The sequence below is a fragment of the Lissotriton vulgaris genome, chromosome 7 (assembly GCF_964263255.1).
Source record: "Lissotriton vulgaris chromosome 7, aLisVul1.2, whole genome shotgun sequence".
Lineage (NCBI taxonomy): Eukaryota > Metazoa > Chordata > Amphibia > Caudata > Salamandridae > Lissotriton > Lissotriton vulgaris.
Genome location: NC_141695.1, coordinates 257,204,129 through 257,220,582, shown reverse-complemented (window position 1 = coordinate 257,220,582; position 16,454 = coordinate 257,204,129).

Genomic DNA, 16,454 nt, shown 5'->3' with positions numbered 1-16,454 from the left:
AAAACAGTGCCGCCTGGGGCGGTCCGCCCCCCTCGCCCCCCCCCTAGCTACGCGAGTGGTTGTAGCTGCTTTTGCATTGAGTCCAGCACACGCCAGGCACATGCCATTATCTCCTGCCTGGGGACTTCATATCCCGAGGTGATCAGGATCCCTAACAGCAGAATTCTCACTTGATAGGCAAAGTACAGTCAGTGATGCAGCAAGCAAGCTAGATGGGCTTTGTTATATCCAGCATTCTTACCCAATTCAAGAGAGGTTATCCATTTTTTTATGGAAGTGTTCTGAGAAACTTTGACATGCAGCATTCCAAGAAAGAGTCTTCTGATATAATTGTCTGAGCTTTCTTCTACACAAAGGAAACTGAAAGTGATGCATTGACCATAACCATGCCCTTAAGGAGAAATGTTAACTGGATACCTATAAAATTATATATATAATATACTCTTTTCGAAATATATATATATATATATATATATATATATATATATATATACACATACTGTTTTGCGGGTCTTCCCAACACCGTAGATGGCCACAACGCCGTGTTCAGCCAGAACTGATTAGATTTGTTTGTTCACGACGCTGTGATAACCCCAGAGGGGTCTATTGACTTCAAGGAACTGTTTTCCAAGGTTATTTTGATAACTGAAGATTTCTGAGTACTGTATTGTGGAATTTGATCGTTTTTGATATTGTCTTGAGTATATAAAAATATTGAATATGTTTATAAACTGGTGTTGTGTCCTTTTGTAGTGCTTACACTGTATTACTGTTGGTCATGTCCAAATGCTTTACACACTGCCTTTAAGTTAAACCTGACTGCTCGTGACAAGCTATCAAGGGGGTTAGCAGGGGTTATTTTAGGAGTGTAACTCCCTTATCCTGACTAGGAAGAAGTGTCCCTATTTGTACAAAGGTACGTACCTATGCCAAATCGAGACCCCCATTTCTAACATATATATATATATATATTTGGTACAACTTACATTCCATTTATTTAATTTCTGTTAATGCATTTGTGCATCTTATATTGCCCACAAATTGGGTTGATCAGTTGAAATAATGAATAGTATATCTTCTATCTCTACGGTCATGTGATCAAAAAGACTTGAGCAATCAGGGGGCTTGTAAGTTATTCACAGCATTTAAAAATGTGTAAAAAAAATGTAACCACTTTGCATGTGATGAAGGGTCCACGAGCCCGAAACGCGTCTTGCTGCTGCTGTTTACCTGCACCATGAAAGACATCTAAGGCCAGACCTGGTGGTCCGTCTCCTTTCTGTGCTTCGCCGATCGAATTGATTGGAGGTGGTTTGGGGAGTTTTTCTCTCGCTCTCTCTCTCTCTCTCTCTCTCTCTCTCTCTCTCTCTCTCTCTCTCTCTATATATATATATATATATATATATATATATATATATATATATATATATATATATATATATATATATATATATACACAAGTCCCAGCCGCTCTCGACACGGTTTCTGTTGGGTGCGAACCTCTTTCTCCCTCCAACTCCCAAAATCCAGGAATTAGGACGCCATCATACAAAATAGAGTGAGCAGTGCAGTTTTAATAATCTGCCATTTAACAAGCAAGTGCTCTCTCCCTGACGCGTTTCGCTCTGCACGCAGAGCTTGATCACATTAATATATATATATATATAAGTAAATCCTGTACAGCCGCTGCGTCTTTGATCACGCGGTACCAGCAAAACAGGACACGGACCCAAATTGTGTGCCTTTTCAGATTTTATTCACCCAAGTCGTCTGAGACGCGTTACGCAGCGCGAACGCCGCTTGTTCACTTGACAGTTTGTTTTCACTCAGGAGGCTTATTTAAAGTGACAGTGCATTAATTAGTGAAATCACGTGAGTTAGTTTCGCTATGAACACAAAAGAAATACTCTCTGCGTTTTAAATTTTTCCGCAGTTTCTCAACAGGTTAAACTGAAATACATTTTGTCCGGTACAGCTTGGAGTACAGCATTTAAATACAGCATATATATATATATATATATATCCTCACTCTTCGTTCGACCCTGCTGCCGCTGCATCACAGTCTATCCTGCTCAGACTGCTTTTCAAAAACGAACAAGTCAGACCCAGAGTCTAGTGCAACCAGTGTTTTTATTCCAGTTTATAGAAGAACACCCAGCAAGCCCGCATGATGCGTTTCGCCTCTAGCCAGAGGCTTGATCACATGATACATTGCTTGACAGTGATGAGGGTACTTATGGAGCCTAAATGGGGGCGGCACTACATATCCTAGGCATGCCCTGATTAACCCATTGCTGTATACAATTATAATGGGTGTCCCTTAGTTGTTGGATGAAAGGCATAGTGCCACAGTTTAAACACCAAAAGGTCATGATCTGTGCAAAGTATCTACTGTGCAAAAGTACGCAATTATAAATAACTCCTATATATACACAATACTGTACATCATAGAAAAACGTGGGAAGAAAAACTATTAATAATCATTGTTATTTACATAATATTTACAATATATATAAATATTCACTGAAAAAACCATAGGTTTCACACCAGTTATAGTTAGGAATTAGCATTTAAAAAACCTATTAAATTCACTGAAAAAACCATAGGTTTCACACCAGTTATAGTTACTTGGAAGTTTTACTGACATAAAACCATTGAAATTCCCACGTTATAGTTAGTTGGACTCACTATAACTTGCACGTGTAATGCACTGCTGATGACATCACATATTACATCACTCATGACATGGTCAGTGACATCACTCATGACATCACTGATGACACCATCCAGTGAATGTGTGCCTTTCTGAAAAATAAACATGTTTTATATATGTATTTGTAAAGGTCAATGGAAGAATAAATGTTTAAATAAGTGTCTTAATGGATATTTAAAAAAAAATGATTGGTTAACTGGCTTATTAAGTGTATCATAGTGAATACATATATTAGCGAGTATTATTTAAATATTTAAATGTTTGTATCAGTGTTTCACTTTGTGTATAAGTGGCTGCATGGGTTGGTGAGTAGCTACATGTGTGTGTATATGGATTATTAGATATTTTTCTTAGTATCAGTATAAGTGTCTGTATGATTTGGTGGGGGTGTTACTTAGCACACAGATGCATCAATGACTGACTCACTGTTTGTATGTGTTTTGAAGACAGCATATGTGCCGGACTGTATGGGTGAATGAGTGTGTATATGTATATGTTAGTAAGTGAATGACTGTCTTACTAGTGTCTTTATCAGTAACTACATATGTTTTAATCTAGTATATGTGAGTATTGGTGTTAGACGGACCGGGAGGGTCGGCCGAGGTCACGGGGAGAGGTCTCCAGGGAGAGCCGTCTCCAACGACTGTACAGATAAGTAACTTCCCCCCCACAGACGGACACCACACAAGGTTGGAGGTTAACGAGACTTTATATGCAATTCTTAGGTTACGATGATGAATACAAGGAGGTCTGGACTCAGGGGTCCCCTCGGTTCTAGTCTCTGGTTTAGGAAAGGGGTAGCGGGACAGTCTTAGTTACCAATGAGTACAAAATAGCTCTCAATCCTCGAGCTCGGCGTTCTAGATGATCGGGCCGTGGAGGAGCCAAGCAGGTCCCGAGATGGATGAAGGAAGGACGACGGTCCGCGGCGGAGCCTGCAGGTCCCGGTAGAAGATGACGGTTACAACGGTCCGCGGCCACGCCAGCAGATCCCGACGACGATGAAGGATGAAGGTTACGACGGCTGTGGCAGCGCCAACAGGCAGGACGATGGTGCACAGGACAGAGCTATGGCAGCGCCAGTAGTCCGTCCAGGATGAGTTCCTCTTTACGTCTCTCGACTCCAAGATACAACTGCCTTCCTGCTCTGGAGCTGCCCCAGTTATAGGGCTGGTGTTCTTTGATGTCCGGACCCTCGCACGTGGAGGTCGGGAGGTCCGGGATGGGGGAGTCCAGACACCCAGCAGGGGGGTGGAGCCAGCGCCCGGGGAGGCGATGGGCGAGCGGCACTTGGTGGGGGAGAGCCATCGGCACCTCTTTCTCCCATTGACTTGCCAAGTAGCCCGCTCACCTCCTGGGTGGAGGGTGGTGCCGGAATGTCTGAGGCCGGGCCAGGCCCAGGGTTGAGGTCGATCGGGGGCCAGGCGGCCTCGTGGTGGAGTGTCCAAGATGGCGCCCCAGGCTGGGCGCGTGGGCCGGCAGTGGAGCGGACCCACGAGGTCGGCAGGCTCGAGGGCAGGGGTCCCGGAGGGGACGGAGGACGTGCAATGGTGGTGTGTGGTACTTGCGGGACTGGGCTCAGGCCTGGTTGGGCTGGGGGAGAGCGGCCCTTCATGTGGCCTGTCCAACATGCGTCCCCCCCAGCTGAAGGCGGGGAGAGTTACCCATCCTCTTGGGGACTCTCCTCGTCGAGGCGGAAAAACCGGGACAGGCCATCCGCGTTGGCGTGATCTGGCCCAGGCCGGTGTTCGACTGTGAAGTCCATACCTTGCAAGGAGATGGACCAGCGTAGCAACTTTGGGTTCTCCCCCCGCATATGCATCAGCCATTGCAGGGGTCGGTGGTCGGTCTGCACCCGAAAGTGGGTGCCGAAAAGGTAGGGCCGGAGCTTCTTGAGGGCCCATACCACAGCGAAGGCTTCCCTCTCTATGGTGCTCCAGCGTTGCTCCCGTGGTAGGAGTCTCCGGCTGATGAAGGCCACCGGTTGATCAAGGCCTTCGGTGTTCACTTGAGACAGGACTGCCCTAATGCCCTGGTCGGAGGCGTCCGTCTGGACGACGAACTCCCGGCTGTAGTCTGGGGCCTGGAGCACAGGGGCGGAACACATGGCGGCCTTTAATTGTTCAAATGCAGTTTGACACTCTGGGGTCCAGGTGACTTTCTTGGGCTGGTTCTTTGACGTGAGTTCTGTGAGGGGCCCCACTATGGTACCATAGTCTTTTACGAACCTTCGGTAGTAGCCAGTGAGGCCCAGGAAGGCTCGTACCTCGGTTTGGGTGATGGGGGGCTGCCAGGCCTGGATGGCGGCAATTTTCAGCTGTAGCGGGGCCACTAGGCCGCTTCCCACCTGGTGTCCGAGGTAGGTTACAGACCCTTGCCCAATTTGACACTTGCTGGCCTTGATCGTGAGGCCAGCTCGCTGAAGGGCTTGCAGCACTGCTCGGAGGTGGTGGAGGTGCTCGGTCCAATGGTGGCTGTATACAGCGATGTCGTCTAGGTAGGCGGCGCTGAATCCTTCGAGCCCCGCCAGGACCTGATTGACGAGCCGTTGGAATGTTGCTGGGGCATTTTTCATGCCGAAGGGCATGACCGTGAAATGGTAATGGCCATCGGGGGTGGAGAAGGCAGAACGTTCTTGCGCCCGGGGTGTGAGGCCGATCTGCCAATAGCCTGCTGTCAGGTCGAAGATGCTGAGGTAGCGGGCAGCTCCCATTCGGTCGACTAGTTCATCTGCCCGGGGGATGGGATGCGCGTCTGTTCTGGTGACCGCATTCAAGCCCCGGTAGTCGACGCAGAACCGGAGTTCTGGGGTGGTGCCGGGGGCCGCTGCCTTGGGGACCAGTACGACAGGGCTGGCCCAGGGACTGTTTGAGGGCTCGATGACCCCGATCGTGAGCATCTTGGCTATTTCTTCCTGGATGCAGGCCCGTACCCGGTCTGGCACGCGGTAGGCCCGGTGGCGGATAGGGGGGCTGTCCCCGGTATCCACATCGTGCACACACCAGGAAGTGACACCCGGGGTGAGGGAGAACAGGCTGGCGAACTGTGATAGGAGGGCTTGACACTCCTGGCGTTGTTCCCTGGTGAGGGCTTCTGAGAGCCGGACCCCATCCACGGAGCCGTCTTGCTCTTGAGTCCGTAGGAGGTCAGGGAGAGGCTCGGAGTCTTCTTCAACCCCAGTGTCTGTGGCCATCAGGAGGCTGAGCTCTGTTCGCACAAAGTGGGGCTTTAGTCTGTTAGCGTGGAGGACCCGGAGAGGGTTCCGGGAGGATTCCATGTCGATGAGATAAGTGGCAGGACCCTTGCGCTCTATTACTTTGAAGGGCCCCGTCCATTTGTCTTGCAGGGCGCATGGCTCAGTGGGGGACATCACCCATACCTGTTGGCCAGGTTCGAATTCAATGGATGAGGCATTCTGGTCATACCATTTTTTCATGTCCTCTTGACTGGCCTCTAGGTTGGCCTTCGCTAGTTCTCTGAACCGCCGGGTCTGGTTGCGGAGGGTGAGGAGGTACCGGAAGACATCTGGAGGGTTCTTTAGCGGAGGCATCTCCCAGCCTTCTTTGACGAGACTGAGCGGCCCTCGCACTGGGTGTCCATATAGCAGTTCAAATGGGCTGAAGCCCAGGGATTTCTGGGGGACTTCTCGATACGCGAAGAGGAGGCACGGCAGCAGCACTTCCCACTGGCGACGGAGGGGCTCTTCCAACCCCCCGATCATTCCCTTTAGCGTGCGGTTGAACCGCTCAACGAGTCCGTTCCCTTGAGGGTGATAGGGGGTTGTGAATCGGTAGGTGACCCCGCACTGTTGCCAGAGGGACTTCATGTATTTGGAAATAAAGTTCGTGCCTCTGTCGCTGACGACTTCTCGGGGGAAGCCCACACGGGAGAAGATCCCCATCAGGGCCCGGCCGACCACCGGGGCTGTCACAGTTCGCAGAGGAACAGCCTCAGGGTAGCGGGTGGCGTGGTCCACTAGCACCAGGATGAATCGATGGCCTTGTTTTGTGCGTGGGTCCAAGGGCCCCACAATGTCTATTCCGACTCTCTCAAACGGGGTAGTGACCACGGGAAAAGGTTGCAGGGGAGCCTTTAGTTTGCGGCCGCTCTTCCCACTGGCTTGGCACGTGGGGCAAGATCGGCAATGCTGGTGCACATCGTTTCTCATTTTGGGCCAGAAGAAGTGGGTCACTAGGCGACTGTAGGTTTTATCTTGTCCCAGATGTCCTGCCAGGGGGACATCGTGGGCCAGGTTTAACAGGAAGTCTCTGAAACGGAGGGGTACCACTAGTACTCGGTTGCTCCCCAGCTCGGCGATTCTTTGCTCGCTGTACAGCAGATCATTGTCCCAGTAGACCCAATGAGTTCCGGGGGTATCCCCTGCGCTTTGGGCGAGCGCTTGCTGGCGGAGTCCCTCGAGGGAGGGACAGGTCTTCTGTTCTTTGCGAAATTGTTCTTGCGTGGGCCCCCCTTCTTGAGGCCACTGGTCGAGGTTAGCGAGGTCGGTAGGTTGAGCTGGTTCGGCGGGAATGTTACGGTCGGTGTTTTCGGCCGGGGCGACCGGAGGCGGTGGCGCCGGCCATTCGGGTTCTTCTGGCTGGTGGTTGGCACGGGCGGCCATGGAACGGGTGGTGACGCACGTCCAGTCTGGGACGCCCAACATCCCCAGGTGTTCCTTTCGCTCCACGGCGGCCCACGGAGAGCTTTCCAGGTCATTGCCCAGGAGGCAGTCTACGGGGGCATCGTCTCGGACCGTCACTTTCAACATGCCGGAGACCCCCCCCCCATTCGAAGGGGACGCAGGCCATCCGACACAGGCTCTCCGAGTTATCGGCTGATCGTACAGGGCAGAGAATGTTCGGTAGATACTGTTCTGGGGCCACCAGGTGACAGCGGACGGCGGTTACACTGGCCCCGGTGTCACGAAGGGCTTCGGCCTGGTGTCCATTGATGCTCACCCATTGGCTGTACTTCTGGGTGTTAGCGGGTAGGGGGACCCGCGGGACCATGTCTTTCCCCCCTAAGCAGGCTAGAGTCATGGCGGCTGGCTCCCACTCTTGATGCTCTTGTTCGTACTCTTCCTGTTCCTCGGAGATCTGTTCTTCCCCTAGGGCTGCAGCGGCCACTTGGCGGGGTCTTGGGCTCTGGTACTGCGGGCAGTTTGGGTCGTTCGCATAGTGGCCGACTCGTTGACATCGGTGACACGTGACATTGGCTCTGTACCCCGGTCGCGCTGGGGTGCTGCCCCGGTTGGCCGGGGGGGTGGTGTTGGTAGCGGGGGCGACCGGGGCGTTGTCTCTTCCTCGCCCTTGGCCCCCTCCTCCTCCTCTGGGTCGGTGCTGACCATTGTTGTTCCGGTTCTGTTCGTAGGACCCATTCCGGCCCACTCTGGTGATCTCCCACCGGTCAGCTTCGGCTGCGAGCTGCCGGGGATCCGTTAACTTGCTGTCGAGGAGGTGTTGGCGGAGTTCAATGAAGCAATTGTTCGACAGATGCTCCCATACCATCAGGTTAAATAGTTGCTCGTAGGTCGTGACGTTGCTTCCTCGGATCCAGCCCTCGAAGGCTCGGCTAAAGTATGTTACATAGTCCACCCAAGTTGTACCCGGGATGCGGGTGCAGTCTCGGAACCTCTGACGGTACATCTCGGGTGTGAGACCATAGCGGGTGAGGAGGGCCGCTTTCATATGGTCGTAGGAGGTCATCTGGTGGTCCGGGAGCTGTAGTAGGGTGTCGCGGCCCTCATTGAGGAATCTTCCCCAGAGACCGGCTCCCCAGTCGCTTCTATCGATCCGGTGTGCAGTCATAGCGATTTCATAGGCTTTAAACCATTGCTGGATGTCGTCCTCTCTGAAGTATTCTCGGACAACATCCTTGGGGATGTGTACCTTTTTGTCTGTGGCCCCTGAGGTGGGGGGTCGCTCGGGCACCCCTGCTTCTTTATCCTGCTTGCGTAGGTTGATCTCGGCTAGGTTTCGTTCGTGTTCGTACGCTAGTTTCTTTTCCTCGAGCTCCCTTTGTCTCTGTTTCTCCTCTCTTTCTTCTCGGAGACGCAGGTGCTCTAAGTTGATTTTTTGTTCGGCCAACTTAAGTTCAACGTCCATTTTAAGTCGGGCCATTTCTAGTTCGTGTAGTCGGGTCCTTTCTCTTTCCTGGATCTCGTCTTGCGAGAGACCCGTTCTTTGCCCTTCCGGGGCCGTGGTCGTTTTTTCTACGGTGCTTTGATCAGGGGTTCCGGCAGCCCCGGTTTCTGCCCAAGATTCTAGGGCATGCTTAAAATCGTCCTTGGTACTCAGTCCGGTGGTAGCGATACCCAGTTCGATGCAGAATTGTTTAAGTTCACGATGGTTGTACTCCTCCAATTTCTCCATTTGGAATTTCTCGGTTGATCCGCTCTCTTTCGTGGTCATTGTGACTTCGTCGTGGGGTGAGCTACTCTCTGTACGTTTATGCGGTGATTCGGATCGCGCCGCTGGCCACCAATGTTAGACGGACCGGGAGGGTCGGCCGAGGTCACGGGGAGAGGTCTCCAGGGAGAGCCGTCTCCAACGACTGTACAGATAAGTAACTTCCCCCCCACAGACGGACACCACACAAGGTTGGAGGTTAACGAGACTTTATATGCAATTCTTAGGTTACGATGATGAATACAAGGAGGTCTGGACTCAGGGGTCCCCTCGGTTCTAGTCTCTGGTTTAGGAAAGGGGTAGCGGGACAGTCTTAGTTACCAATGAGTACAAAATAGCTCTCAATCCTCGAGCTCGGCGTTCTAGATGATCGGGCCGTGGAGGAGCCAAGCAGGTCCCGAGATGGATGAAGGAAGGACGACGGTCCGCGGCGGAGCCTGCAGGTCCCGGTAGAAGATGACGGTTACAACGGTCCGCGGCCACGCCAGCAGATCCCGACGACGATGAAGGATGAAGGTTACGACGGCTGTGGCAGCGCCAACAGGCAGGACGATGGTGCACAGGACAGAGCTATGGCAGCGCCAGTAGTCCGTCCAGGATGAGTTCCTCTTTACGTCTCTCGACTCCAAGATACAACTGCCTTCCTGCTCTGGAGCTGCCCCAGTTATAGGGCTGGTGTTCTTTGATGTCCGGACCCTCGCACGTGGAGGTCGGGAGGTCCGGGATGGGGGAGTCCAGACACCCAGCAGGGGGGTGGAGCCAGCGCCCGGGGAGGCGATGGGCGAGCGGCACTTGGTGGGGGAGAGCCATCGGCACCTCTTTCTCCCATTGACTTGCCAAGTAGCCCGCTCACCTCCTGGGTGGAGGGTGGTGCCGGAATGTCTGAGGCCGGGCCAGGCCCAGGGTTGAGGTCGATCGGGGGCCAGGCGGCCTCGTGGTGGAGTGTCCAAGATGGCGCCCCAGGCTGGGCGCGTGGGCCGGCAGTGGAGCGGACCCACGAGGTCGGCAGGCTCGAGGGCAGGGGTCCCGGAGGGGACGGAGGACGTGCAATGGTGGTGTGTGGTACTTGCGGGACTGGGCTCAGGCCTGGTTGGGCTGGGGGAGAGCGGCCCTTCATGTGGCCTGTCCAACAATTGGTGTATATAAGTGAGTATATGTGAGAGTCAGAGATTGAAAGAGTTCTTGTTTAAATAAGTATGTGTTTGTATAAGTGATTGTTTAAGAGAGTAAGTATGTGTAAATTTCCTTAGAAGTAAGGTGGTAGTGTGTGTATAGCTGTGTATGCAAAAAAATGGATGTTCAATATTTTATTTGCATGTGTGAATATGTGTGTGAGCAACTTTTGGAAGACTGTCGGTGTGCTAACGGATGTATAGGTGTCTCACTACATATGATGAGTGAGTATATGTATGACTGACTATATAGAACTGTTGGTGAATGAGTGGATGTGTAAGTAAATGGTGGAATTACTGAATTGGTTGTTGTAACTGGTATAGGTATCTCCACTTTTTTGAAAATGTTAGTTGTTATTTTTGAATATGTGTTTCAAGGGTTACTTTACAGTGAAAGGAGGTCAGTCTCTCTGTCACAAGGATGGTGTCATCAGTGATGTCATGAGTGATGTCACTGACCATGCCATGAGTGATGTAATATGTGATGTCATCAGCAGTGCATTACATGCGCAAGTTATAGTGAGTCCAACTAACTATAACATGGGAATTTCAATGGTTTTATGTCAGTAAAATTTCCAGGTAACTATAACTGGTGTGAAACCTATGGTTTTTTCAGTGAATTTAATAGGTTTTTTAAATGCTAATTCCTAACTATAACTGGTGTGAAACCTATGGTTTTTTCAGTGAATTTCAAAGTTTTTTTAATGCTAATTCCTAACTAAAAGTCTCACTTTATAAGTAAGACTGTTAGCGCTATAGTTGTTCTTTAGAACACTCCGGTACATACTATCATTGGGCTATAGTTGCGCTACATCTGGCTGATATTTGGGCTTCATTTGTATTTTTGTGTCTCTGGTGGCCATCTTTGGGCTACATTGGGCTACATTGGGCTACATTTGGGCTACATTTGGGCTCTAACATATATATAGCCCAATGTAGCCCAATATATATTTTTTAAAAGTTAATTTTCTGAAAAACAACTGGAGCATATATCTTGAGACATAGCAAACGCACATCGGGCTACCAGTCCTTACAATTTTTCATTTTTTTTTTGTATTTTTTAAAAAAAATATTTTTTTTGCCCTGGAGCGCTCCTGGTGCGCGCCCCGGTGAGCGCCCCGGAAAGCGTAGTATTTTGAAGTGCCCCGGTGCGTGAACCGGGAAGCGTCCCGTTAGCGCCAATGTCGCGATCGAAAACAACATCGTGACGCGTGACGTATCGCGTAGCCGCGCGATGTGTCTTATGACGTGCTGCGTAAACGCACCCGGAAGCGCTCCGCGGCGTGGCCTGGAGCGCGTAACGTAAGCGTGCCGGAGCGCGTAACGTAAGCGCATCGGGTCATGTGACTTGAAAATAACACTTTTCATTGGTTCTCATCATTTTTTTCTCCAAATAATGAAAGCCCCCTCCTTTTTTCCTCATTCTTACTTTCTTCATTGAGAGAGCAAGAAATTTTTTTCAACAAACAATGGCATCACTTGTTGCTGCAGCTGGTGCACCCCACCACCACCCCCACCACCAAGAAAAGAAGGTCCACCACCACAGTTTCTTGGAGGACAAGAAGAAGAGGAGGAAGAAGAGGAGGAGGATCAACAACCAAGGCGCTTCCTCCCTGAAGAACCAAGACAAAGGCACGTTAAAGTGCACTTCATTTGGCAATTCTTCTCTTTTCCTGATGACCAAAAAAAGGTGAAAGACCCCAAAGTGACCTGTCTTATTTGTGACAAAGTTCTCTCCAGGGGCAATCCCACAAAGAAATATTCTTTTGGTAATTTTACCATGATCCGCCACATGGAGAGGTGGCATCCCAATAATTTAGCCCAGGCTGAAGTCCAGGAACTTCGAAACAACCCACCCCCTGTGGCCAGCACTTCCTCTTCTGTACCCTCACTTTCTGGTCCTGAAGAACGCCAAATGGTGCCAAATATTCAGCAAAAATTTGGCAACCTCAAATTTGTTTGCATTTTCTGTGGCAAAACATTATGCTATGGTGAACTTAGCGTCACCTTAATAAATAATGCTGTAGACAACCACCAATGCAGCAAGAAAAGAAAACAGTAATTCTTTTATTTTTTTTTGCTCCTGTTGAGCCATTTCCATTTCCCTGTTTTTTGTTTGTTCCCTTAAAAAAAAAAAAAATTAAATTGTTAAAAAATACAAAAAAATAAAAAAATGTTCTGAAAAATAATAAAAAAATATAAAACAACAAAAAGAATAAAAAAAAAGTTCTTTTCAGAACTACCTCCCATTTATAAAATATTGCCAAAAATGTTAAACTCTGGCATTCTTTTTTCTCTTTTGTGCGCTTCCCGGTGCGCTTCCCGGTGCGCGTACCGGGCGCTCCCTCAGCGACAATCGGAAAAAAAAAAATAATAATTTTTGCCCCACGAGACCCTTTTATAGCCCCCACATCAAACCTAGAGGGTCAGGGTGAGTCTACCCTGCCCCTTATGGTCATTTCCCCCTTTGTTTTGGCCACCTCTTGTGTATCGATCCTACCGAGACACAAGATGGCGGCCGCTCCGGACTGTTTTGAATGTTTACAGACACCCGAGAACCAATTAGCTTTCTGCGCGCAAGTCACATGGCGCGCCCGGAGCGCTCCCCGGTGCGCGTACCGGGGCGCTGTCACAGATATATATATATTTTTGAACCTAAATTACTCAAAATCCACTGGAGCACATATCTTGAGACATAGCAAAGGCACATCGGGCTACCAGTCCCTACAATTTTGCCAAGTTTGGTGTAAATCCATTCAGCCGTTCGGGCTAAAAGTGAGGTCGACCGCCCTATGGAAATTAACATGGGGAAAACACGTTTTGGGACCCCCTTTTATCTCGGCCCCGCTTGACAAATCCCCCCCAAACTTCCAGGGAAGGACCGGGGCGCCGCAAGGCCATTTTGAGGAAATTTTCAGGCAGATTCGTCAACCGGCGCCAAAGTTATTCCAAATAGAATTTTGAGATTTAACATTGAAAAAAATCCTAACTATAACTACCTACTGGTGACCGCCAGTAGGTAAAATATATATATATATGTATATATATATATATATATATATATATATATATATATATATATATATATATATATATATATATATATTCGCTTCCAAAGACACCATCGATAATGATGAAGAACGGGACACCCAGAGCTGCAGTGTTCAAAAGGATTTATTCGGCAGTTGAGAAAAGTTTCACGACGCGTTTCGCCATTACGGCTTGGTCACGCTCGTCTTGTGGCTACCATTGCCGATATTTAAGCAACACCCACTTGTGCTCATATTTACATCACATGGAAAAGCATGAAACGATGGCGGCCATCTTATAGTGTCAAATTCAGTCACTTACATCGTAATGCTAACTGCTTTGTTTGCCATTATTCGGACCAAATTAATGTCATTATGATCCCAAACAAATATATACATATATATACAATTATTCTACCTCATGTGCAGTTTGTATGTTACGGCCACAAAATTACAATTTAGACATTTTATATCCGTCCAATATCGGCAATCATTGTGACCAATGAAATGTTAAGGCAAACATGCAGTTTGTTAATGCTGTGAGGCAAAGTGCCGTCTCGTGTTTGGACAACCAACATTGCTATCACTTCTTGTCTACTGCCACTCGAAACAACAGCGACTGTTACGTTGTCATGACAGCCCTGTGGTAGTGTTAGATACATCAGTGTTGTTATCTCTCCACAACAGTGACGCCCCAGTGGGCAATCGTGTTACTACGATGTTGCAGTTATGTCGCCCCAGTGGGCAAATAAAAGAGTTCATTTTCTCCTTCATAGTGCATAATGAGACTACGTTCATCATAGTTAGTGCAGTAAATCAAATAGGTGCAAAGTCTCTTTGGTAAAATGTCAGTGCCCATTGTTGCCATTTATTCCTGTTGTGCCGCCACCATGTGATGCCTCCAAACCTGTGGATAAAATAAATTATAATAAAGTTTTAAAATCCAGATAACCGCGGAAAACAGTTCATAACTTTATCTTATTCATATAAGTGGATTGCCAGTTCTTCCATCACGTTCAGACCTTTTGGGGTTAGACAATCAAAGTCCACAATGTACTTGGACTCAAGTTTCCTGAGGGATAGTTCCTGGTTACCTCCTCTTATTCCCAAGTTCACACTGTCAATGACAACCAGTTGCACCAATTGTTCGTTTTGCATATGCATCTCTGAGAAATGTCTGGCAACAGGGTAGAGTTTATTGTTGTTACGTATCGCTCTCAGATGTTCTAATACCCTCTTTTTGGCAGTATGTTTCGTGCTGCCAACATACCATTTGTTGCATGGACAGATGAGAATGTATATGCTGTAAGGTGTATTGCATGATAATCGTTTACGAATAGTAAACACTCTTTTACTGTTAGGGACATTTAATGTATTGCAATTCTTGCTGAACTTGCATGCTTTACATTTACGGCAACACCTGAAGCCCCCTTCACCTCTGTTGGAATCCATTTCAGCAGTTATGTAATTGGGGCTAAGTTCGTCTCTCAGTGATTTCCCTTTTCTAAAGGTTATTTGAGGATTGTCAGAGATGTATTTAGTCAAGTGTGCATCTGTCTATATATACTTATACATCCACTCATTCTTCAATATGTAAAACATATTTAAACTTTACAGAAACACACAGTCACTGGATGATGTCATCAGTGATGTGATCAGTTATGTCAAATGAGATGTCATCAGTGATGTCATTTGGGATGTCATCAGTAATGTCATCAGTGATGTCACTGACCATGTCATGAATGATGAATATGTGACATCATCAGCAGTGGATTGCGGGTGCCCGAAATATAGTTAGTACAACTAACTATATAGGAGCAATTTCAATGGTTTTTTAAATGCTAATTCCTAACTATATAAGGCCTGAAACCTATGGTTTTTTAAGTGAATTTGCAAGGTTTTTAAAATGCTAATTCCTAACTATATAAGGCCTTAAACCTATGTTTTTTAAGTGGATTTGCAAGGTTTTTTAAATGCTAATTCCTAACTATATAAGTCTGAAACCTATGGTTTTTTAAAGTAAATTTGCAAGGTTTTTTAAATGCTAATTCCTAACTATATAGGGCTTGAAACCTATGGTTTTTTCAGTGAATTTGCAAGGTTTTTTAAATGCTAATTTCTAACTATATCAGGCGTGAAACCTATATTTTTTTTCAATAAATTTCAAAGGTTTTGTAAATGCTAACTCTATTAGCGGATAACGTTTATATATGTTATTATCCTTCTAGGACCACCTGAGCAGCCATCTTGTTTCTCAGGAGAAGTGAGGCACAAGAGAGCACAAAACAAGAGTGGGAAATGCAAAAAGGGGGCAGGGTTGAGCCCCCCTGACCCCCTAGCCCTTCTCAGGGCGTCCCAGAAGAACCACCAAGTGCAAAACATTTTTTTTTTTAAATTGCGGGGTATGCGCACCATACACATACCCTACGCGTACGGTGCGCGTACCCCGCAATATTTTTTTTTTGCACTTGGGGGTCCTTTTGGGACCCACTGAAAAGGGCTAGAGGGTTGGGGGGTCTCTACCCTGCCCCCTTTTTGTGTTTTCCACTCTTGTTTTGGGCTCTCTTGTGCCTCAGTTCTCCTGAAAAACAAGATGGTGGCCAACACTTCCTGGTTTGGACAGTTTGGAATGTTGACAGTCAACTGCCAGCCAATCAGAAACTTGCTCGCGCACGTAAGAGTACGCGCACGTACGCATACGGTACGCTTACGGTGCGCGTACGGTGAGTGCATATAGATATATAATTTGATCAAATTCAATTTTCTCAACAACTACAGGGGGGATTTTCACCAAATATAGAAAAGGCACTACTGCATACCTGCCCTACCATTTTGCCAAGTTTGGTGTAATTCCGTTCAGCCGTTCGGGCTGTAGCCGTGTCCAAAGGTCCCATAGAAAATGCCATTTGAAAAAATTCAAATACAATTTTCTCAAGAACTACGGGAGGAATTTTCACCAAACATAGCAAAGGCACATCTGCATACCAGGCCCTACCATTTTGCCAAGTTTGGTGTAATTCCATTCAGCAGTTCGGCTGTAGCCGTGTCTAAAGGTCCCTATGGAAATTAACATGGGGAAAACAAGTTTTGGGACCCCCCTTTTGGCCCCCGCTTGACGAATCCCCCCGAAACT